The sequence below is a fragment of the Pteropus medius genome, unplaced genomic scaffold (assembly GCF_902729225.1).
Source record: "Pteropus medius unplaced genomic scaffold, Ma_sr-lr_union100, whole genome shotgun sequence".
NCBI lineage: Eukaryota > Metazoa > Chordata > Mammalia > Chiroptera > Pteropodidae > Pteropus > Pteropus medius.
The window spans coordinates 1300640-1323695 of record NW_024354875.1 but is presented as its reverse complement, the minus strand read 5'-3'; the positions used below and the strand labels follow the sequence as shown (position 1 = coordinate 1323695).

The 23056-nt window shown below is 52.0% G+C and overlaps 1 long non-coding RNA gene across 1 annotated transcript; it reads right to left on the bottom strand.

Moving 5' to 3' along the window:
• Window positions 1-35: 35 nt before the first annotated feature.
• On the bottom strand, window positions 36-9320 carry LOC120596898 (uncharacterized). Its single transcript, XR_005651251.1, has 3 exons — window positions 9010-9320; window positions 3402-4063; window positions 36-2338 (listed from the first exon to the last, which is right to left on the bottom strand). It is a non-coding gene; the product is annotated as an uncharacterized LOC120596898 (long non-coding RNA).
• Window positions 9321-23056: the final 13736 nt, after the last annotated feature.

The following is a 23056-nucleotide window of genomic DNA, read 5'->3' as shown; positions in this document are numbered from 1 at the left end:
GGGAAGGAGAAGGAAGAAAAGGGACAGAGGGCAGAGGAACCTGCATAACAGGGAAGGACCGGGCCAGACCCAGTGTGTAGGTGAAAGGTGTCTCCGGATCGTGCTGTCTGATGATAGGACAGGAGGGAAGCCTGCCGTGGCCAGCGAGACCAGATTATCTCATCCAAAACCAACACAGTGTGTGAAATATGGAGAAGGGGACAGGACCTACGCACGGGGGCTGCCCCTGAACCCCGCTGAGATCACGGCTGTCCACTAGACAGGCAATCTAAACACCACTCTGGAAGTTCTGCCTAATCACAAAGTCACAGAGCAACACTAGACCGAGGTCCAGCCCTCAGTTTATACTCATCCCCAAGAAGTGAGAGGCACTGCCCAGGAGTCTTTCTTGTTTTTCTTTCTACACTTTCAAAGACTCCAAAGCTGCCTTTGTGTTCCTGTTTACCAAGGAATTTTGAGAGTCATTGAAAAGTTGGTAAACCCGTCTTTCTCCTACATCCAAAAGTTGAAAAAAAACCTCCCGCATGGTTTATCTGTGAAATTTAAAAATTATCCTCTAAATTTTCACATTGTGTGTTTAGTGTTTGCATTGTTGAATTTGAAAACAAAGGTCAGAGGCCTTCTTTGTAACTCACTATAGACATTTCAAAAGAACAATCTTTAGTTAATACTAAGTTACAGAAATAGATTGTTTGGTCACTGGCTGATCACAATGGAAAAGTCAAAAGGTTTCAGAGAGGAAACAAAAGGAGATAAGGGGTCTAGACTTGCCCCTCACAAGAGTGTACGTGTCACCGAGATGTGACTGGAAATTTGCGGGGCTAGCTTTGCACTATCTAAATCCCGGTGAGCATTTTGGGGTGTGGATGAGCAGGCTCTGTAGTTAAACAGCTGTTTCTGACTTGAAGGCTTTTCCTGGTGGACATACTCGCAGGACAAGATGGTCTGCTTTGGGCAGCCTGTTTCCTGCGATTCTGCCCTTATGAAAACAGCCTGAGTGCGACCCAGGGCTCGGCATTCTGCGTTGCTAGGCAACGCAGTGTGTCTGGGTGTGTCCCCTCAGCACTCGCTCTCCTGCTAATGTCTGTGGGTACAGTCTGTGTGCGTGCCGGCTTCTGGGCTGTGACGTCCCCACGTGCTCAGGTCTGTGACAGCCCTGTCCTCTAATCGCAGTGAATACATGCACAAAAGCACAAACACAGCCTTGCTGGAACTCTCCCAGACACTGCCACGGGAGGCTGTGGCTAAAACTGGAAGTTTCCATGTGACCAATGGTGGGCTGACCTCTCTGTGTCTGAGTATTGGACTATTCAAGGCTCTAGCAAGACCCGCTGGTGGCCAAGGGTGGAACTGGCCCTTCCAGGAGCACTGTCCCTCTCTGGGGGCTGGCTGTGGGCATCAGGTGATGGCGCGGGCCAGACACTTCTCACCATCTTCACGGGAATCTTTTGAATTCGATATTTGGAAGCAGCCCAAAGTCTCCTGGAACCACAGACAGTGATCCTTCTAGGCACAAAGGAAACGTCTGGGACTGTAACAAGGCAGACCTGTGAGTGCCTAAAATTGGTTCTGAAAGGAGTTTTTCAGAAAAAAAAAATAAAGAGACTAAAACATTTTGAACGACGAAAGCAAAATTGTTGAAATAGAGAACTTTCTAGGCTGATTCCTTAAACTTCTGTTCTACCTAGATTTTTAAGAGATCTGTTTTAATACCGTAGAGGTGAAAAAATGGATTCTTTAAGGAGAGATTCATTCGCGCCTTCGCACAGGGAGGTGCAGACAGAGCTGGGCCGAGAACCCAGAACAGGCTCCTGAGGGTCCCCGGAGGGTTTTCCCGGCCTCTCTGTTTCTGTTTCTGTTTACATCTGTGTGCGTCTCTGGGCGTGTCCGCTCCGGGTTTGCACATGCAGGCTCTAGGCGTGTCCCCTCTCTGAGTGGCTCCGAAGGCCGGGTTTCTCCATGGCGGGGAAATTCCAGGCCAGATCCCGCCTTGCTGCGGTGAGACAATATTTCCTTGGGAGGAAACCGGCTCTCGGAGCCAGAAATGAAACAGTTTCCACTCCTGGAGGTGCGGAGGGAGGCGGGAGGAGGGCCTCGCCACGGGAAGGCCCCCCTGGAAGGGAGCCACCCCAGGGCCCACAGGCCCCTGGCTCCCAGAGCCTCCAGACTCGGTTTAAATTTAGACCTTCTATTCTGGTCCTCGCAGCTGGCCTCACCCGTAGCCCTACAGCTGGCCAGTCTCCCCAGGCGCGACTCCTGGGTCCAGGGATGGAATGTGTAGTAAGCTCTCTCCCAGAGGCAAACTATGTTCTAATGACTGTTTCGTGGAGCCGTGGGACTGTGATGAAGAGAAGAATGGAAGAAAGATCAGAGCCAGAAACATCCGCCACCCCAACTCATATTTCCAAACCTGGGACCCCTGTATACACGCCCTGAAATGTGTTTGTACCACAGGCCTCGGTGGAGAGTCGGCCACGTGAGCGACTGCGATGGGAACTGACTCAGGCTCGTTCATTTACTGCCCAGCGGAAATTCGGACAAGAAAAGGACCGATTAAATGCAGTGGGGAAAGTGCTAGGGGGACATGCGGGGGGGATCAATATAATAACATCTCCCTGATTCTCCAGAAGACCCAGGGGAGCAGGCACTTGGATCTGCTCACTGCTGTATCCCCAGCACCTAGAGACGCTGGCTTTTTAACTGAACACTTGCTATGCGCCAGGCATTGTATTAAGTGCTCGAGGAGCATTATCTAATCTTATCCTCATGACCTTGAGTCACAGTGTTCTGTGAACTCCCATGCATGTATGTGAATAAAGAAATCTGTCTTTTCTCTTGCTAATCTGTATTTTCCCAGTTAATTTGCAGGCTCCCAAGTACTGAACATAAGAGGGTGGAGAAAAAGGTCTTCTCAGTCAATGCCAAATTCAGTCTAAAGGGAGAAACACTGGTGGAGCCATCCTTCAGACAGGAGGGGAGCTGCTGACCCCTGACCAGACAGTGGTAGTCAAGATGGATTTGTGCTAAGTTTTCTTCACCTGATCACTGTGCACCGGAGGACACTATAATTCTGCAGCTGAGTTTCTTTCACGCAAAGCTAACATACCTGGCATATGCTCCCTCAGCCTCATCAGCATGCTTCCAGCTGAAGGAAGGATCCCGCCAGAAAGGGCCACTGCCCTAAGCAGCAGGTTGGCTGGCCACAGAGGGCATGTGGGCACTTAACTCTGTGGAATTCACCATGGGTCATAGTGTAGCCCTGAGCTCTGGGGGCCAGGGGGGCGCCCCTTTCGGCAGGACTGACTCACAGTAAAAAAAACTCCTCAAGCACTGATATAAAAACCAGAGAATGCTGTCTTCTTATTTTACAGAGAAGCCTGTCTGGCCAACAAGATGCTCACCTTGGCAGGTCTGGACTGTCTCCGCCCCCACCCTGTGTTTGACAGGAAACTGCACTGCACTGGGGAGGCTGCTGGGTGGGCCTGGCATCTGTCAGTGTATCTCAGTGGCCCAAAGTGATGAAAGAGTCGGATGTCCATGAGAAGAAGGCCCCTGCTGGCCATGCAGATTGTTAGGACAAAGCACGTATTCTTCAGCTCAAAGTTATTCAAAGCATGACATGGAAACACTGATCAACTTGGCACTGCTCTGAGTGGGGGAGAAGGAATCCGCCCACACAGCCCGCCCCTGCGGAGCTCCAGGGGGCAGTCAGAACCCTTCTGACCTATCGGCATCTTTCTGAGGTGTCACTGGCCAATGGCTGCTGGCCTGACGGACACCTCTGGTAAGAGAAGCTGGGCAGGAGAGCTGGTTGGTTGCAGGAGGGTTCAACATTAAGAGGGAGTCATTTATTGTAAAGAGCCCCCAAGGTCAGCTGGGAAGGGTAAAGTGGATATCTATCTGTGGATAGACAGAGATCCTGGATTTGGGGACACCCCAGATAAAGTCTTCTACCCAAAGACCAGCACATTTCTGACCTCTCTGCCCAAAATTTTGCCACGTAGTCATTTTTCGGATTAAGGCCCTATGGTCCCGTGAGGCCGCTTTTGAAATGCAAAGCCACCTAAAGAGGAACACAGAATTATTTAACTCGGTACCCCTGGAATTTTGGACATGAGTAAATGAATCCGACAGTTATCCTAAAACTTCTGGCTCTGTCTAGGTACTCCTGTTTCTGCGGAAAGGCATTCTTTTTCAACACACTGCTTCGAAATGACTAGGGAAATAAATAAAAGGAAAAGAACAAAGAAGCTATTTGCACATAGATAAGGAGCAATTTCGAAGAAAATATTGTTAAATTAAAAAAGCCAGGTGCAGACCAGGTGCCTAACATCTTAATATTTTAAGTAATAAAGGACAGGGTTCCATATTCATTTGGGTTGTAAATGTGGCAAACAGCTCTGGAAAGAAAGAGACGCTGGTAAAGTTTGAGGCTGAGGGACAGGGAGGGAGATAAAACTTTTCACCGCATTCTCTTTTCAACTTTTGAACGATGTTGCATGTGCTCGTGTATCAATTCAAGGAACTATTTGCTTTAAAAAATGCATTTGCCCTAATATTAAACTGCAGATGCTTCTGCCTCTAGCTCTACCACCCAGCTCTGTGCTCTGCCAATAACCCGCTCCCACGTCCTCATCACGGGCCAGGCAGAACTGCACGTCCACAGCCCGGGGCCTGAGGGACTCTGGCAAGGGACCAGGTACAAGTGGGATCGGCACACAGGGTCCTCTGGCAAGAGTCTGGGGCATGGTCCGTATCTTCACTTACACCTCATAATGTTCCCAGAAGGAACAGAAGGACCATGAGCCATCGACCCCAGCTGGTGGTAGCGGGTGGTCGGCCTTCCAAGGAAGGGTGCTAGCCACACACCGCACACCAAGAGAGGGCTGGCAGTGTGATTGTGAGGGCAGGGACACCCTGGGCAGGCTTCTTCATCTTCTCTGTGCTTCAGGCTCCTCTGGAGTCTGGTGAGGCCTCTGGACCCTTCTCAGAGTGAGGTTTTTAAATGCATAAAGTACCCGGGATTACAAAGGAAGCAAATTATTTTGAAATACAATTGCCATGTGTGGTTGGTAATTCTATATTAATACAACAAATCAGGACCAGATTCTGATTTAATACATTAATAAATAGTAGGCCTGATAACTACTATGATTTTGAAGTCATGATGAGTGAGGGGGAGCAGAGTTTGCCACCCCAAAATATGCCTTTGGGATATTATTTTAAGCTAGTTATTTTCAAGAAACAAAAGACTCAAGAAGAACCTTTGACCTCCCCTCTAACTGCCTAAAAGAATTTAGATAGAGGGCCTGCTCCAGGAAGGGAGCTATCATCAAAGATAATTATAGTTTAAGATGAACCAGTGTGTGTGATAGACAAGGAGAAACCTAGCAAGACCCAACTGATGGACGTTCTCTCTGCATCCCATTGTTAAAGATGGCCTAGCAAACATTTGTTTCCCAAACATTTGCTTTTCCATCTCCATGCGAATTGCTTCCTGCCCTTTGAAGTCCCAAACCACAACCACTTCACCCCTTCTCTTTGGCTCAAGGTAGCATATAAACCTCAACTGCTTGATTTGTCCTAGGGTCTCATTTTCCTATGGAGCCCCGTATATACATATATAATAAATTTGGTCATTTTCTCCTGTTAACCTGTCTCGTGTCAATTTGATCATTAGACCAGCCAGAAGAATTTAGCAGGGTAGAAAGAAAATTATTTTTCCTCCTCCACATGAGGGTAGATGATATTCAAAATATCTGCAACAACTGTGGTATGATATAAAAATAGCTGTGACTTCTACTGGTGACAGAGTCCCAGGCACTGCCTATATAATACTGCGGCGTGATGCCTACACACACAGTGGAAGGAAATGCCAGATTTCAATCAAAGATTAGGGAAAAAAGACGTATAAATTTTTCCCATCCAAGTTCACCTGCTCCCAGAACCTTAAGTGCAGGCTACAGATTTGAGGGGTGACAGTCTTGAAGAGGCACCAAGCTAGGAAGAAAGGATGGATTTCTAGACCATCACCCCAAATCGGTGTTTACTTTTTCCATTCGAAGTTAGTGAGAGACCTGGAAGGCATAGCAGGGGCAGGGGAGGTAGAGGGAGGCTTGGGGACTGGTCTGGGACACATTGCCTTGGCGGAAATTGGTGTGGTGTTTGTAAGGATGGATGCCCCACCTGACATTTCCAGGCCTCCCAGCGACAAAAGAAAATTTGGGCACAGCTGAGAGAATAAGTGAGGGCTCCCCTCCCTTCTCATTCCTTTATCTCCCCTCCAAGGTCACCCCATTTCATTTCGAAGGGGTTCAGAACGAGCTTCCCCAAAATGTGCCACTTTGGCATGTGGACTAATTTGAGCTGAAGGTCACGGAGACCCAACAGACTCAAGAAAAACTTTTACCTCTACTTTAACTGCCTAAAAGAGAGCCTGCTACTAGAGAGCCTGACCAAGGAAGAGAACTATCACCAGAGATAAGTACGAAGAGTATGGGCCAGGTGTGGTGGGCTGAGGGGAGCTAGGCAGTGCCTAGACATCAGGCTTCTCTCTGTGTTCCCTGTCTCTGCAGACATGGCAAACATTTGTTTACCAAACGTGTGCTCTTCCCATCTTCCTAAGGATGGGCTTCCTCCCCTTTGAAGTCCTAGATCCCTACCACTGCTTCACTTGAGTAGAGAGGGTGTGAAGTACTTGACCTAGAGAGCCCCCTACCCTCCTGAGCCTGCTCCTTTGGATTTCCACAGCCTTTCAAAGTTCATTAAAATGTGGCTGCAGATAGTTCCTGGTACTCTAAATCTGAGCTAGACTTCCCTGGCCCTTACTTCTGGTGGACACTGGTGTCACTTCTATCAAGACTGGCAGTGTTTGGAGACAATTTCATCATGCCACTAGTGCCAGCTCCCCAGAGTGAGCCTTGTCATCCCATGCCTGGCCCCACCAAGTGATCTGGAGAGAGTGGGGGAGCGCAGCCATTCTGCCCCATCCCTACCCTCCAGGAAGTGCCTCTGCTGCCTAGGCAAGTATACATTTCTCAATCTGCCCATAAAACCAGTTTGCCCGGGTCCTCTTTGCAAGATGGTTCTGTAAGGGAGGAAAAATTAACCTTTAGGTTCTTTGGCTGGTCTAATAATCAAATTAATATAAGACAGTAACGGAAGAGAAACAAATCTAATTTTGTATATAGGGGATCCCCACAAAAATGAGACCCAAAGGGCAGACAGGTAATTGAAGCTTATGTGACATTCCGAGCTAAGGGGTTGGAGTCTGGGGAAACACTGGGGAGGAAGGCAAACTTTCAAAGGAAGGCAGAGGAGAAGTTTGGAAAACAAAGGTTGCCGTGTTACGTGTTACGTAGATAAGCTTCTTAGGTAAAAGGTATCTCTGGCAATAGCTCTCCTCCTGTACTGGCCCCTTTCCAATGTAAATTTAGTTTGTTGAGGGGGAGGTAAAGAGCTTTTCCTGAATCTGTTGGGATTTGATTGCCTTTAGCTCAAATACGCCTCATGCCAAATGTTTGGGGTAGTAAATTCTGCTCCCCTTCGGGTCCTACCTATTGGGTGTGTCTCCCTCATTCAGCAGCGAAACAAAAGCCATCCGTCAAGAATCAAAAAATGAGAATAAATGTTGAGGTAAATGGGGAATCATACTCTTCTACTTTATTGTATGTTGACATTTTACATAAATTAAAAAAAAATCAAAGCCATTTGTTCTCAAGGTAGAAGAGAGAAATATATCTCTCTCTCCATTGGTTCGTCATCCTAACAAATTGGGAAGTCGGCAGAACTACGAAATCTTAAATGCCTAAGAAAGGTGTAGAAACCGCTATCTTCAATTCATTCCCTACTTACAGACAGATGTGATTGTAATCCATCCCATTTTAGAAAGGAGCCATGTAGCCATTTGGAAGGTTCTGGCATAAAGGTCTGTGAGCTCACTATGTAGTCTGCAGGGAGTTCTGCATCTGCCAGCCTTTTGTTCTCCAGAGTTAACGACTGGCCCTTTGACCAGGCACTTTTCCAAGCCCTTTAAATGTACTAACTCATTCACTTCAATCCTAGAGAATTGCTATTACTACCCTCACATATGAGAGGAAAATGAATTATAGAGTCATTTGCCCGGGTCACAAAGCCAGCAAGGGGAGAGCCCAGCAGCCCACTGATACTGCAGGCACCGTGCTTCTCACACTGTGGCTGAGCCCCGAGCCACATCCCCTTCACAGATACAAGACTCTTCTTCTCACGAGGCCTATCCACACCATGGAATATTATTCGGCCATAAAAAGGAATGGAGCGCTGATACCTGCTACAACCTTGAACTTAAAAACACATGCTAAGTGAGAGAAGCCAGACACAGTGAGCACGCGTTGTACATTCCATTTATATGAACTGTCCAGAATAGGCCAATCCAAAGAGACAGAAAGCAGGTTACGAATGGGGCTAAGGAGAGGGGCAAACGGGCAGTGACTACTACCGAGTCCAGAGTTTCTTTTCGAGGTGATGAAATGTTCTGGAATTTGTGGTGATGTTTGCTCAACTTTGTAAATATATCAAAAACTACTGAGTTACATACTTTTAAAGGGGTAAATTTTATGGTACGTGAGTTACATCTCAAAAAATAAATAAAAAGTCTTTTGAGGAGTTTCAACAATCTGGTCTAAGGAAAAAAATATTTAATTCTAGTAAACCAAAGCTAGTGAAGGATAGCAGACTATACCACTCCCACGTATGCTACTTAGGCATAAGGATTATTCTGAGCTGAAGGCAACTGAGAAGAAGCAGATACAAGAAAAACTCTCTGCCCTCCTTCTATTTGCCTAAAAGCAGGACATAAATTTACAGAAGTATTCCCCTTCCCCTCTCTACAGGGAAGGGCAAAAGTTAATCACCAGAGATACTCTAAATCCTCACCAGCCTGGAGATGGCATGGGAGGAAACTACGTAACAAACCTTGCTAAAACTAGCCCTACCTACCATTAGCCCCCTCACCCCCCCACCCACATTTACCTTCGCATACTTTGCCACCCTGGATATCCAAGTCCTTTTCCTTTGTCTGATCCCTTCTCTAAAAATGTATTGTTCTTTTGTTAAGATGCTATAATAAGCCCAAGTTCTAACCACCCCTTTGAGTTACTCATCACTGGGTGCTCCCATGTGTGTGATGTGCATTTTAATGAACTTCTGTTTTTCTCTTAGTAATCTGTCTTTTGTTAGTCTAATTTATAGGGCCCCAGGCAGAGAACCTAAGATGGGCAGAGGAAAGATTTTTTTCCTTCTCCTCCGTCCTATAGAAATCTCCGTGGTCTGGCTCCTTTCTGTGTCTTCAGTTCCTGTCACTCCTGGCCCCTAAGCTCCCATGCCCAGCCTTTTTGGAATTCTTTAGTTTTTCAGCTTTGATGTGCCTTTTCCCTCCTGAGTCTATGAGAATGCTGGGCTCAGCTGAAGCGTCACTGCCTCCAGGAAGCCTCCCTGGTCTTCTGGCTAAGTCAGGTCCACTGCTACCATCTGGCACCCCACCACCCTACACTCACCATCCTGGTAATTGGCTCAGAGTCTGGCATCCTCCTTGAGGGCAGGGATGGGCTGTCTTATTCACTATTCTCCCCTCTGCCACCAGCACCCCGACATAGGCAGCACTTACACATCTGCTGAAAGAGAATGCGGGCCATAAGCACAGAGAGAACTCTGTGGCTTTCTCAGGGCCCTGCTGCTTTGAGAGGGCAGAGCTTCTTCCTATCAGGGCCCCAGTAGCCATCCAGCCCCATCTTTCAGGCCCTCTCAAAGATAAAAGGGGACCTTACATAGGTCCATTTCACATAAGCCCTTTATTTACGCTAGATAATGCATGTGCCTGATGCATCAGGCAAGCACTTGACTTGTTTCTCAAGTAAATTAAAAAACTTTCCCTTCCTTAAAAGTTTTAAGCAGTCCTGGATGTCGTTTGGGGTGCTACTGGGCACACGACTGTGATCTGCAGGGAGCTGTATTCATATTTTCTCTAGGCAACCAGCTAGTTGATCCTGCTACTTTTTAAATATAGAAAAGCAACGAAACATGATTGCTGCCACTTACTTATTGAACATCTACTATGTTCTACGGTCCAGGCACCTTACAAATATAATCTCCCATCAATCCCCCTCCTCCCGCACTCTGCCAGGATATATTATCCACATCTTACAGATGAGAAGACAGAATCAGGAGTTAAGTAACTTGGCAAAGCCACAAGCTAGTGAATGTTAAAGTACTTTCTTGTAGAAAATTTAAGAAAAGGCAATTATCTAGAAAGCGTTTCACAGTTGCTGGAACTTTTCTGATTTTCTAGAAATCACAAATGCTTATTAGGCATTTGCTTATTAGGCATTTGTGATTTAATAAAGAAAGAGAACAAATGGACGAGATATCTCTCTGTGTGAGACCTGAAATCATATTCTGGTTCCATTTCCTACCTTTTCCACTTCTCATATTAAAAGCATTAGTTTTTCTTCATATTAATGAAGCAATAATTAATAAAATAGGCATTATGCTACTTGGTAAAAAAGAAAAACCAAATTCATATCGCAATAAAAGAAACCAAAGGACAGGCAGGCTGCTTTACATGAGTAAACTAAAAGCGGATAAAAAGGATTTTGATAAACAGGTGAGTCTTTAAAGGATTAATAAGGAATGGGAGTGAGGAATGTGTTGGCTGCATCCCCCTCACCTGTTTAGAATTCTTTCTCCATATAAGAGAAGCACCTACCATTTATCAGCTGGGTTTTGGGACACCCTCCATCTTGAGACATTAAAAAAAAAAACTCAAAACAACAAATAAGCATGGACATAATTACAGATCCTATGGAAGGAAGCCAAGGGCTTGGAGACCGAGGTTGTCAAGCAGCTGCCTCCATCCAGATGAAGCACCTCCGCTCCACTACTAATCCATGCACTTCATCAAGCCTTACATCCCTAAATCTCAGCTGCTTCATCCGCAAATGAGGACTCCTTCCTGCCCTGCCCTCTCTACCTGGAACTGATTACTCTGATCTGCGAAAATAAGTTCCTCATAGCACAAAGGAGCTTGGGAAACTAAAATAAGTTATGACCTGAGAATGTGCTACAGTAGAGAAAGAGGGGAGAAAGGAATAAAGCTTTTCCTCCCAGCCTCCCGAAATGATCATGAGTCATATGACTTCTCCTGGGTCACCAGCTGCCAACATTCTAGAGCTGGGGTGCTCCTCGGACATCACCTAGTGCACGGGACGAAGCTGCCCCCGGGACGGCGAGGACCGGCACTTCCGGGCACTTCCGGGCACTTCCGTGGCTCCTCCAGGCCTGCTGTGAGATGTTCCCACTGGCCCGACCACAGCTCTCCCAGTTAATCAAAAAAATGCCTCGGGTCACATGTATAACATGAACCACACTTAACGCACAGGAAAACCCTGGCTGGAACCATGCCAGTTTATTAAGTCGTGGTTGTTTTGGAAAGTGGGTTTACTTTTCCCGCTTTCCTGTACTTTAAGCACTTTTGTGTACTTAACCTTTCTGTACTTGTTTCTCTTATCTGTAACTGGTTATGAAAATTAAAGCACTTAAAAAAGGGTCCGGGATATAATATTCAGTGAATGCCTGTTATCATTTTCTTTGAAATTACCTACCATGTATTTTTTAAAATAAACTAAATGCTTTATTGCTTTTGATGGACGTCTGCAATGAAAAACTTTACTTTTCTTGCATCAGCGTCCTCACCCCTCCCCCAAAACCACATCCCAATGCGAAGCAGCAAGCTGCAAACTATAGAAGTAATTTGCCTTTTCTTTAGGAAAAACTCGGAATCACATTCCAAAACTTTCTCAAGAGGTATGTCACCTTGCTTCCGCGCTCAGGAGCGCGGACGGAGGAATGTGAGAGAAGGCCTCGGGCTTGCCCGGAGGCGAGCTCGCCCCTCCGCGCGGGGGCAAGGGCACCCAGCTCCGCCATTACGGCGCGCGAGGCAAAATGGAGGCGCCAGGCCGTCCCGCGGCCGCCGCCACCGCGGCGCCTGCGCCCTCGTGTGCCCGGCCCGCCCCACCCCGGCCCGCGAGGCCGTTACGGCCGTTGACGGAGGGCGAGGGGCGGGGCAGGAGCGCCGCACCACACCCCAAGCCGCACTCGAGCGGGCGGTTCCGGCGAGCCCGGCTCCGGCCCCGGTAGTCCGGTCCAGGCCGCTCCGGACTGCTGGCCGCTCCGTAAGCGCTGGCCGCGCTCCGTGCTTTCGCTCCAGCCCTTTGTGTCCTGGCGCGCGCCGGGGGGAACGCGGGGACGCGCACTGCGCCGTGCGCCTGCGCAAGGGGGCGGGCGGCGCGCCCGGCCGCGAGCCGGGAATGGGCGCCGCTCCAGTCCGCCACGCCCCCGCCCCTCCACGCCACGCCCCCGGCCGCCATTTCGTGCTCTCGCGCGCGCGGCCTCCGCGTGATGGACGCCCGGAAGCCCAGACAACAAAGGCCGGAGCGCAGGGGCTGCGCAGACCGCAGGTCTTTCCGATGTCCGCAGGGCGAAGATGGCGCCGAAAGGCCGCCGCCGTGCCCCAGCGTGGAGGGAAGTGGGCGCCTCTGCTGGGCCTCCTAGCGTGTACACGGTCTAGTATGCCCAAACTCGTGTTTGTATCTGGCATTCACGAACTCATGGGTTCCCATGTATTCCTATGCGCACGACCTCGAGAATGTTCTCACACTCGAGTATGTGTGCACGTGTGTTTGCACCGCCTGGTTGCGTATGCAGGTCTGGGGTGCATGGGCTCTGTTTGCACCAACTCGGGATGTACAAATAGGTGTGCATTCATGAATTTGACGTACAGCACCAACCTGTGCATAACCCGAGGACATGCGCAGACCACGAGTTGGAGCCCTGCCTCCCGAAGCCTGGGGCACCCGCGGAAATGATTTCTGGCCTGTTTTGGGTTCATTATCTCTTGCTGAGTTTACACGCAAAGCATAACCACCAGCCCGCCCACTACCGTATGGTGGTCTTACCCTTTCCTCTTCTTTTCTGCTTGTTGGGCTCCTGCTATGGCCTTGCCTTAGCACTGGGGGCACGTGGTGACAGTGTCCTTGGCAGGTGAGGGAAACACCAGAAAAGGGCAGTTAAGGGTATCATGATGCAGCTTTGAAGGGGGTGCCTGGCCAACAGAGGTCAAAAAAAAGCTTCCCAGAGGAAGTCATGAGCCAAGGCCAGTGTAGCCGGCCAGGGCCAGGCCCCAAAAGATATCAGGGCTCAAGCCTGAGAACTTTGGTTCTAGGAGGCATTTAAATAGGAGATGCCACTAAATTCACATTTATGGGAGGACGGGGGCTTGAAGCGGAGGGAGCAGGTGAGTAAGGTGTGTGGGAAAAGGAAGCCTGTTTGTAGGAACCCGGTTCAGCAGGGAAGTGCACTCCCCAGGGAGGGAAAGGGGAGGAAAAGCAGGATGGGGACTGGTCCCTCCCGCTGTTTACACCTCCTGCTGCTTCTGGCTCTTTTGTGTTGAACACACCTCTCCCCAGGAGAGAGACAGACTCAAGCCCTGGCACTGCCCTTTATTATCTGGGCTCCTGAGCAAGCACCTTTATGGGTGGGGATGGGGGTAGATACTGCATGCAGGCGAACAGCCCAGGCATAGGGTAAGATTTCTGTAAACGTGGCGTGTTAGCATTTGAGCGGGACTCTGCCTTTAGAAGTCTCCTTGTCTGGCCCTCCTTTCTCTACCATCACAGAACCACCTTACCTTTGTACCTTTCATCTGGTTATAGATATGTAGATATAGATATAGATATATAGATATCCTCTTGTTAGGCTAGCTATTCCTAAGTACATTTTAAGGGCATGAAAGTCCATCTCTAACATACTTCTACATTGCCACTGAGAACCCCTCTACAAGATCCCTAGTATGCTGTCATTGAACCTCCATTTGAATATGTCTCATGATGGAGAACTGGCCACCTCACAGGACAGCCTTACAAACTCAGCATGTAAGTTTACCTTAGGCCCAGATCTTTGCAATCTGAAATAAAGGCTTTTTTTTTTTTTTCCTTTTCACCTAAAAGGTAAACGAGCACATCCTGAGTGGTAGGCCTGTGTCATGGCTAGGGATATAGTAGCCAGACAGTTCCTGCCTCTAGGGACTTACAGATCCAAACTGCAGAACACCAGGGTCCAAGAGTAGATAAATAGCTTCTTCATGCTTGATAATGATGATGCAGAAAGTCTATGCAGTGTGGATTACACACACTGGGCTGTCCCTTGCATCTTGAATTAAACCTGTAGGGGGCTCTGGGGGTGCGATTGGATGGGCACATGTCCTCCTCCCCACATAGGGAGCGACCTTGTAAAGCACAGCCTAGCTGTCCCCAGCCTTTCCACAGTTGCCTCAGGCCTGGGCATGGTCCATAGTCCATGCTACTGGGGGTGGATGGGGCTGACCCCATGCTCAGAAGCACCATCCACATTATGCAGAAAGAACCAGTAGGGACCCTCCTCAGAAGGGGACTGTGGGCTGTTCTTAGGGGTGAGGTGATCCTGATGAACCCTCTAAGCAGCAGCATCTGGGCACCCTGCCTGCCTGTGAGGTGGGGCCTTGGAGATAAGTGGCCACCCTTGTTGCTCCTGTGTCACTCAGGCACTGCGCAGGTTTTCTACCACTTTAATCTGTCCAGGCTGGAGCATCCTAGGAAACCAGGCCTGAGATCTGACCTTAATAAAGTCTGTGTAGCCTGGAAGTAGGGGCGGGGGGCGGGGCGGTCCTACTTTCCCTCCTACTGAACTGTCTGTTGTATGCATTAGTGCTCAGCGTTTCACCCTTCTCCCAAAGGCCCAAGGAGCTGGGTGATATCCTCAAGGGCCGCTTCCTGGCATATGGGCTCCGGAGGTGAGCCCCACCCCTGCTTGTCCCCCAGCCCCTGCGGGGGGTGGCGGGGTGGGGGGGGGAGGCTAGAGCTACCAGCTCTGACTGCTGCTCTGGGCTTGGGGTCCCTGATGAGGAAACATCTGGTGGGGAACTTTTCTGGCTCCCAAGAGTAAACCACAGGGACCTAGAAGGTGCCACCTTGGGAGGCTTCTTACCTCCAAAGGGTCACATTTAAGAAAGGAGGGGTCCCTGGAGAAATGAGACTGTTCGCAATAGAACAAATGCCACCTTGTGCCTGTGGGCTTCCTGCAGAGGTCTGTGGGCTTGTTCCCAGCCTGTGTAAATAATTTAATGGAAAACTCCAGAAAGGAGGCAGACCACGTGAGCCTGACCTTGCCCGCTAGCAGGCAGGTTATAAATGTTTCCGCTCTGAGCTGTGGCTGGGGGTGAGGATACCTCAGTCACAGCCCAAGGAAATAAGACACTGCTCTGGGCTCCTGGGGAGGGCCAGCTGGGCAGGTGAGATTTCTTCAGGGAGACCATCCCTCCACACTGCCTCTGAGGTCCTGGTCATAGACTACAGGGCGTGGCGGCTCTGAGACTGCAAAGCCAGGGTCCTGGCTGTCCCAGATGTGTCCTGCCGACCTAACCCCTCCGCGCCCAGGGCAGCCCGGGGCCCAGCAGCTTGCTGTGGGGGAGGGAGGGAAGATGGTTTCCGGCTGGCTCCTGCGAAGCCAGGCAGGGTGTCCCTCTCGGGCGGCAAGGAAGGAGGACCCCCGAACTCGGGCCCTGCCCACCTACTTCCCAGCCCAATCAACCCCGCCTTCCCAGACGTCCCGCCAGACTCCAGGCCAGTGGGGGCTGGGCGGTCCGCGCCCCCTCCTAGGGCGGTTCCTTCTGGGTCCCACCGCCCCAGTCCTCGCCTGTCTGGGAGGTGGCCTGGGCGGTGGCCTGGGCGGGGAGCGGGGAGGAGGGAGCTAGTGGAGCCACTGCTCAGAGGCCGTGCCGCTGAGGCACAAACATTTCCTTATGTGGTGACTCTGAGGGCCGAGGGCCTGGGCGGCGCCCGCAGGAGGGGTGGGGGGCGGCGCCTGGGGACGCCGGACACGGGTGATCATGGCCACTCCGACTTAGAGGGGCAGGGCCGCTGCCCAACAGGATCACGGCTTCATCTTGTGGACTAGACAAAGGAAAGTCCCTTGCCCTGTTCTTTGTCCCCTGGAGCGTGTCCCACGATCCCCCAGGAGGAAGTGGCCACTGTATCTTGCCCAGACTCCCTCTGCATTTTTGGGAAAGTGTTCCTGAGATAATAAGATTCAGGCAAAGCCCTCAGACTGGGCGAGGAGGGCGAGGAGGGGCGGGCCGCCGGACCTCCCAGACCCATTAGGACAGAGCGGCACCCCGGTTTGCCTTGGGAGCTATATTTGGCCACAAGGATAACAGGGTGACTCATGAGAGGGACGTCCGGGAGGCTGGAAAGTGGATGAGCTGCCTCACTGGAAATGCTGCTCATTTCTGGTCCAGGCCAGCTTGGAGCTCTAGCCCCCAGAAGGGCTTGACATCAAAACATGGAGTGGTCCCAGCAAGGTCCCAGCAGAAGACAGTAACCTGCAGAAGTGCCTAAGCTTCCCAGAGCCTGATCAGTGCACCTCTGACTCTGGCACCCCCCTTCTTGAGGTTCCGGGGTGTCTGCTCTGACGCCCTGAACTGTCCGAGGTCCTTGGATCATATCTCACTTCAATAATACAGCCTTTGAGCAAAATTTAATATCCGATAGAGGAGGTTCCCGTGGGATGTTTTCTAGGTAGGCCTTTTAGCAGGATATTCACTCACCCAGTGACTCTCTAATTGGTGTAATTTCAGGGAGTACAGTTTGAGGTTGCACCTGAGAGGTACTTCCTGCCTGGGGGGCCTCGGCATGCAGCATCACCCCTACAGGCTGAGGGAGAAGAAACTCCCTGTGCCTGGCCCCCCACCCTCCCTACCAGCTTCTCAGGGACTCCCATCCCACCTCCTGCAGCCCTTGCTCCCTGGGCCACAGGACACTCGCCCAAACTACCTTCCCCTGCCACTGCCCTTACTACTAAACAGGGACAATCATCTCCAGCTTCAGAGGACCCCTCAGCCCCAGTGCACTTGCCCACCTGGTTCCGTGGGAACAGGATTCAGGCCCCACAGTTGGATGGAGAGCCACCCTTCTGCAGGGCTCAGAGTGAAGGATCCCGTGGGTAAGACAATGGCCGCCCTTGCCCAATGCACTAAAATGGACGTCACCGGATAGACTGTCCAGTTTTAAGAGTCTCTTTTCACACTGGGCAGAGGTCCCCAAGGAATCTGACGAAAGGAGATGGGGAAGTGGACACTCGAAAGCATGAAACACTGTGACCCATACACTGACAGAATGGCCGCATCTCAGAATTAGATGGCATCTTACTCGTCATCTCATCCACCCCAACCCCCTAGAGCAGAAATCGCTTCTGCTGCATGATCCCTGGATTGCTTCCGGTGGCAGGGAACTCTACTGGGGAGGGTTCGGTTTTATATAGACTTGAAATCTGCCTTCTTTAATGTCCATCTTCGTGGTCCTTGTCTGCCGGACCGTTCTCTGAAGGCAGGCCCAGCGAATCCCACTGCCCTCCCAGTGTAGGGCCTGGTGGTGATCAAAGAACGTGCGTTCGAGATGAATAATGAAGCGATGTCCGGTGTTTGCCAAAGTGCCACCTCTGAGCCATCCACTCTGGGCTAAACCACACCAGGTTTTCCCACCACCCCACATATGCCACGGTTCCCTGCACACTCTTCGTCTTTCCCACCTCGCGACTGCATCTAGGCTGCAGTGTTTCTGTTAAGCAGTGGGCCCCTGAAGCAAACTCAGTTCCCCAGATGCGCCCCGGCTGGCACAGAAGTAGAGTGGAACGCGCCCCCCTCGCTGCGTGCTTTGTGCTGTCATCCTCGCAGCCTGGCCCTGCGAGCCCTTATTTTTAGCATCCTGCTGTGGTTGCATCTCTCTGAGCCCCAGGCTGGTCCTTTGTGTGGCACAGCTGTAACTTTAACTTTCAGAATTTTAACAAAGAGGAGGGCTCCTTGCTGCATCTGGTAATAGTGCCTTGCCCTGGGATGGGCCTCAGCTGGCGTCTCAGGGGGCCAGACTGGGGAATGGGCAGGCTTAGGCCTCCTGGGTGGGACCTGCTCACGGGGCCAAGACACTGGTTGTGGGCAAAGATGCCAGCGTGTGCCTTTTGCTCAGGAAACAAAACCTGGCTTTGGGGGTCTCCCCAAGACCCCAAACTAAAGTCCATAACTGGGTAATCAGCAGGTCCCTGACCGTGTTTAGGGCCCCAGGGCTGCCAGATGGTATGGCTCAGCCTTGCCCTGCCACATAGCTGAACAGGTTTGGGGGAGCTGTGAACATACAGCTCTGGGTTAATATGTGTTTGTTGACTGACTCCTGGGTGGCTAGGAGGTGGGAGCAATCCCAGGCGAGTGTCCACACCTTGGACACCTGCTCCTCCCGTCCCCTCTGCAGCTGGGGGCCAGGGCAGACACACCTCTTGTCCTCGGGTGACGGGTGGTGAGAGGAGGTCCAGGTTCTGCAGCTGCCCCAGGGCCAGGCATCTGGCCGGGACCATGCCGACCTAGAACTTGCAGAACAAAGGCAGGTGGAGGGTGAAGTCCACAGTTACTCCAGGAAGGACTGGGGACCTCTGCCCAAAGAGGTTTTCCTCCCCTGAAGGGGCTTTATGCCCCAGAGCACCCACCCTGTAGAATGACCCGTCAGCCAGGGAGGGGGCAGGCATCCTCCCAGGTCACCAAGCACCTAATGGTGCAGCGGTGTGAGCTCGGGCAGGGGCCTGCCAGTGGGGGAGGGGCGTGAGGGGGGAGGGGCAGGACCATCGCTCTAGCCGAGTCCCATTGCAGATAGTTGTGACAGAGAGGAAGCCCCAGAAACCAGTGAGGCCAGTGCAGGGCAACCAAAAGGAAGATAAAATGTGCTCGGGTCTGAGGGCTGGGGACAGGTGCCAAGGAGCACGGGAGTCTCCCCCAGACCCCACCCTCCCATCTCCTCCCCTCCACCTGGCTCCCACACACCCATCACTGTATCCCTACCTTCCCACTGTGCTGGCGCTGAGTGCAGACCGGTGCCTGCCTCCCTCCCTGCCTGCTGACACTGGTGTGGATTTGCAGATAGAGGGACTCAGGCCCTGACCCTCGGGTCCTGTCCCAGCCCTTGGAAAGCCTGAGAGAGCCCCCTGGAGCCCCCTGTGGTCCATCCAAGGCCCGCTGTGTGTGTAGGGGAAGAGGTTGGGGTCCAGCTCTGACCCTCGCTGGCTGGATGACTTCGGGTAGAGCCCAGCTCCGTTGGCCAATGTGTAATCACTCTGATTCTCAGAGCAGAATGTGGGCCAGAGGAGCCTTCCCTAGGTGGGAAGCAGGGAAGAGAAGGTCAAGGCCAAAGCCTGAGTATGAAATGAAAATGAGAACCCAATATGTAAATCAGTCAGTTTGTTCTTTCTCTTCTGCCAAAGCCCAGTGTGAACCCGACGCCCTAAAGAGTGCCTGTGATGTGGCGCCTGAGTGTCCTCACAGAGAGGAGCAGCCTGGGTACCTGGGGGCACAGTGGCATTGACCTGCTGGGGACAGGGGCCCAGCTGGAAGCCAGCCTTCCCCTGCCTGAGCCCAGGGCCCTTGGTTCCCTGCTCAGTGAAATGCCTGGTACTCTGCCCCTTCTGCAGTCACTTGTGTCCTATATCAAACACAGTCAGTCAGTGGCATCTGTTCCCTGCAGGCTCAGAGTAGAATATCTTTCACTCTGGGGCCCAGTTGGCCCTTTGGGTCTGGGAACTGATATGGCAAAGACTTTCGAGGAGCTGGTTGGTCACTATAACAAGAACAGTTGTGGCTTTGGTAGAGGTCTCTGCAGGCCAGGCCCCCAAGGTGCTTTCTTGCATGAAATACCTTGGGGTAAGAGGGGACCAAGCTTGGGACAGCTACCTCAAAGGATGCTGGGCACTCAAGTGATGTTGGGCAGGGTGACACTGGCACTGGGGGGTGGTGGGTGGGGTGGCTGTTTCCTGAGGCTGCTGGCCAGGCAGGCGGCTGGGCCACCGGGGCCCTGGGGAGACCCAGGTGTCCCGTTCAGTTCAGTTGCTTCTTAGAGTGGGAGGGGGGAGACAGGAGAGGCTGTCAGGAGGAGCCAGGGGTCCCCCGGGGCTTACTGAGGAGCAGTCAAGGAGAGCGGGGGACACCTGTTCCCCGGGCCGCAGGCTGCAGCAGCGGAATGGGCGTTGGGGTGGGGCTTCACAGCACCAGTGTGCAGGGCCCCCTCAGTCCTCACCCCTCCAGGGTGTCCTGGTGGGGGGCTGACTAGACTGAGGAAGAGATAGGTTCCAAGACCCGTGCCCAGAGTGAGCCCCGTCAAACCCTGGGAATTTGTTGTGGGGGACATGAGGCCAGGAAAGTCCCCAAGGGAAGATAGTGGGGTCCACCCCCTCCCGACCTCTCCCCAGCTCCTCTCTCCTCCTGCCTGTGTGAGGACACCAAAACCACCTTAGATTCAGACCACTCGGCAGTTTCAAAGCCCCTTTGGGCCCTGGTTGAAGACAGAGGTCCCCATTTTACTGGAATTCTTGTTTTCCATTGAAATCAACGAGCCTCAGTTCTTGAGGGTTTCTGGCATCCCCCTGAAGAGCTGGGAGAGAGGCTCCGAGGAAGGAGGTGTGGGGAAGGGGTCATGGATGGGGAGGCTGTCTCTGGGCACTGTGTCTCAGGACCCTCACATCTGACTGCCTCCCCAGGCCCGAGCCCGTGGGAAAGCCCTCCTCCCTTCCCTTCCTCCACCCCTACTCTGAGCTCCCTCTCTCCACCCTCCAGGTCCCAGAGAGAGGAGAGCCCCTCCCAGTAGGGCATCCCCCTTCCTGCTTGGTCACCTGCAGACAGACAGCTCAGATTCTTGTCCCCAGTGAGGGAGCAGGAGTAGCTCTGCCACACTGCTGGCTCCCACCCTCCTCCACCCCAGGGGTTCTAAGCACCTGACTCCACACTGAGGCGCAGAGTTCCTCCACCCAGCCTCAGTGCCCCAAGCTCACCTCCCTCTCGGCTCCCTTTCCTCACAGCCGCCTCCTGAGATGCCTCTGTCTCCACTTCCTCCTCCTTCCCCCATTCCTCAGCCTGTGGCCATGAAACTGCTCAAAGGCTTGTCTCTGCAGTGCTGTGTCTGGCCAGCCACCTCTTCTCTCCTGCTCCCCGCTCCCCTGAGCATCCACCTCTCTGGCCCTTCCTGTCCACACTGCAGGTCCCTCTGTCTGCCTGGGTCTTGGTGCTGGAGCTCTCCCACTGAGAGTGGCAGAGGGCAAGCGGGTGTGGGAGAGATTTGAGGATGAGGGCACTGGCATCACGCACCCTGGGGTCGAGGAGGCCTACCAGCTGGGTGGTAATTTCCTTCACCTTCTGGGCCTGGGTCTCCTCAGCTGTAACATGGAAGCGACCTCCCTGGCCTATGAATATTTAGAAGCACATGCTCACCCTTCGCACGGCTGGCACAGGGCAACTGCTGCTCAGAGGAGCGGGCGGGAGCTCTAGTTCTGAGCTCTGCCTGGTGGACGCTGGCACTGGACGCTCTGGCAGCAGTGGGCCAGAGAACCAAGGCGAAGGGTCACAGTCCACAGGGCGCTTCACAGGGTGGCAGGCAGTTTGCCTGGTCTGGGAGTCCCAGTGACCTGAGAAATTACGCTCACCCTCACACACCCTGTGCGTTACTCTTCCTGAGCACATTTTGAGGGGCTCAGTCATTTGCATGGAATACCATGTTCTTCTTTCTGCTGCCACTGCTCTCGAGGAGGTCAAAGCTCGCCCCTTCTGGGCATCTCTACCCAGAACTCGAGGCCTCTGGGACATAAAGGGTGGAAGCTGGCAACGGAAGGGTTAACTCTTGGCCCGGCTCCTGGAAGGGATGCTTCTTAGGGCAATCAACTCTCGCCTCCACTCCTGGCCTTTCTTTGGGCCTCAAATCAGCCAGCACCCCTCCCCTCTTCTCAAATCCCCCTCTACTCCCTCTGACCGAAGGAGACAGAGGGCTCCCCCAGGTGGCCAAACATGCCAAGGCCAGAAGCTGGAGAGTCTTCAAGGACTCACTGCAAACATCTTGCTCCTTCAGCCCCATAAATATATCTGCCTGGTCAGACCAGATGTTCCAATGTGGGGTTCAGAAAATTAGGTCACTTGTATGTGCATTCACGTCTGAATGAAACGAGCGACACGTGCAGTTCAGCGTTGTCAAGTCCTGTGAGCCAGGCTGTGGGGAATCACTTGCAGCCACGCTGAGCGCTGGTGGAGGACTGTCTGCAGGGCCTGGTCTAACACATTGCTTTGTGTCATGGGTCACGGGACGCAGAGACACGGGGACAGGAAGCAGAGCGCGGAGGCCCAGCTAGAAGCCAAAACACACCAGCACCAGTAATCCCTACCATCTATCATGTGCCTTTTGTGTGCCTGTCACCCTGTCCCAGGCTGTCCATTCTTTGTTTATATCTCACCACGACGTAGGAAATAGGCATTATTATAACGCCTATTTGGCGGATGAGGAAACTGGAGCTCAGTGAAATTAAATCCCTTGTCTAAAATCACACAGCTAGGTGAAACCTGAATTTGAACTCAAACATGTCTGACTCCAAATTCCTTCCTCTTATGCAAGCCTGCCTATGCACAGGAAGATAATCTGGCCCAATAACTAGGAGACACGAGTATACTCATGAGATGCTCATGAATGAAAATGTACAACACCTTCCTGCTCCAGGAGCACACACAGCAGGCGCTCAGCTAAAGCAAGTCGAACGACGACAGGCCGATTATCCAAGCACCGTGAATACACACGTGAGAGAAAAGAGCTCAACCGGCCACCCTCCAAGGCGCACGCCAGGCCCTGACACCTGCTGATGCATGCAAGAACACTTGGGGCTCGAGTACTGATTCTTCTAGAATACGGACACCTGGGTACCAGAGAGTTCCAGTGACGGACTGCAGCCCAGTGTTCTCAACCCAGACAGGTTCCTGTGACAGCCACATACAGCCCATATGTGAATGTGGAGTTGATAACACATTCCCCACCCACGCATACATCTTCCCAAGACAGAACCTGCTGCTGCCATCTGTTCTGTGCAGGCACAGTTGAACTCTTGGCCCCTTGGGCACACAGTCCAGCTCACTGTCAAGTACACACAC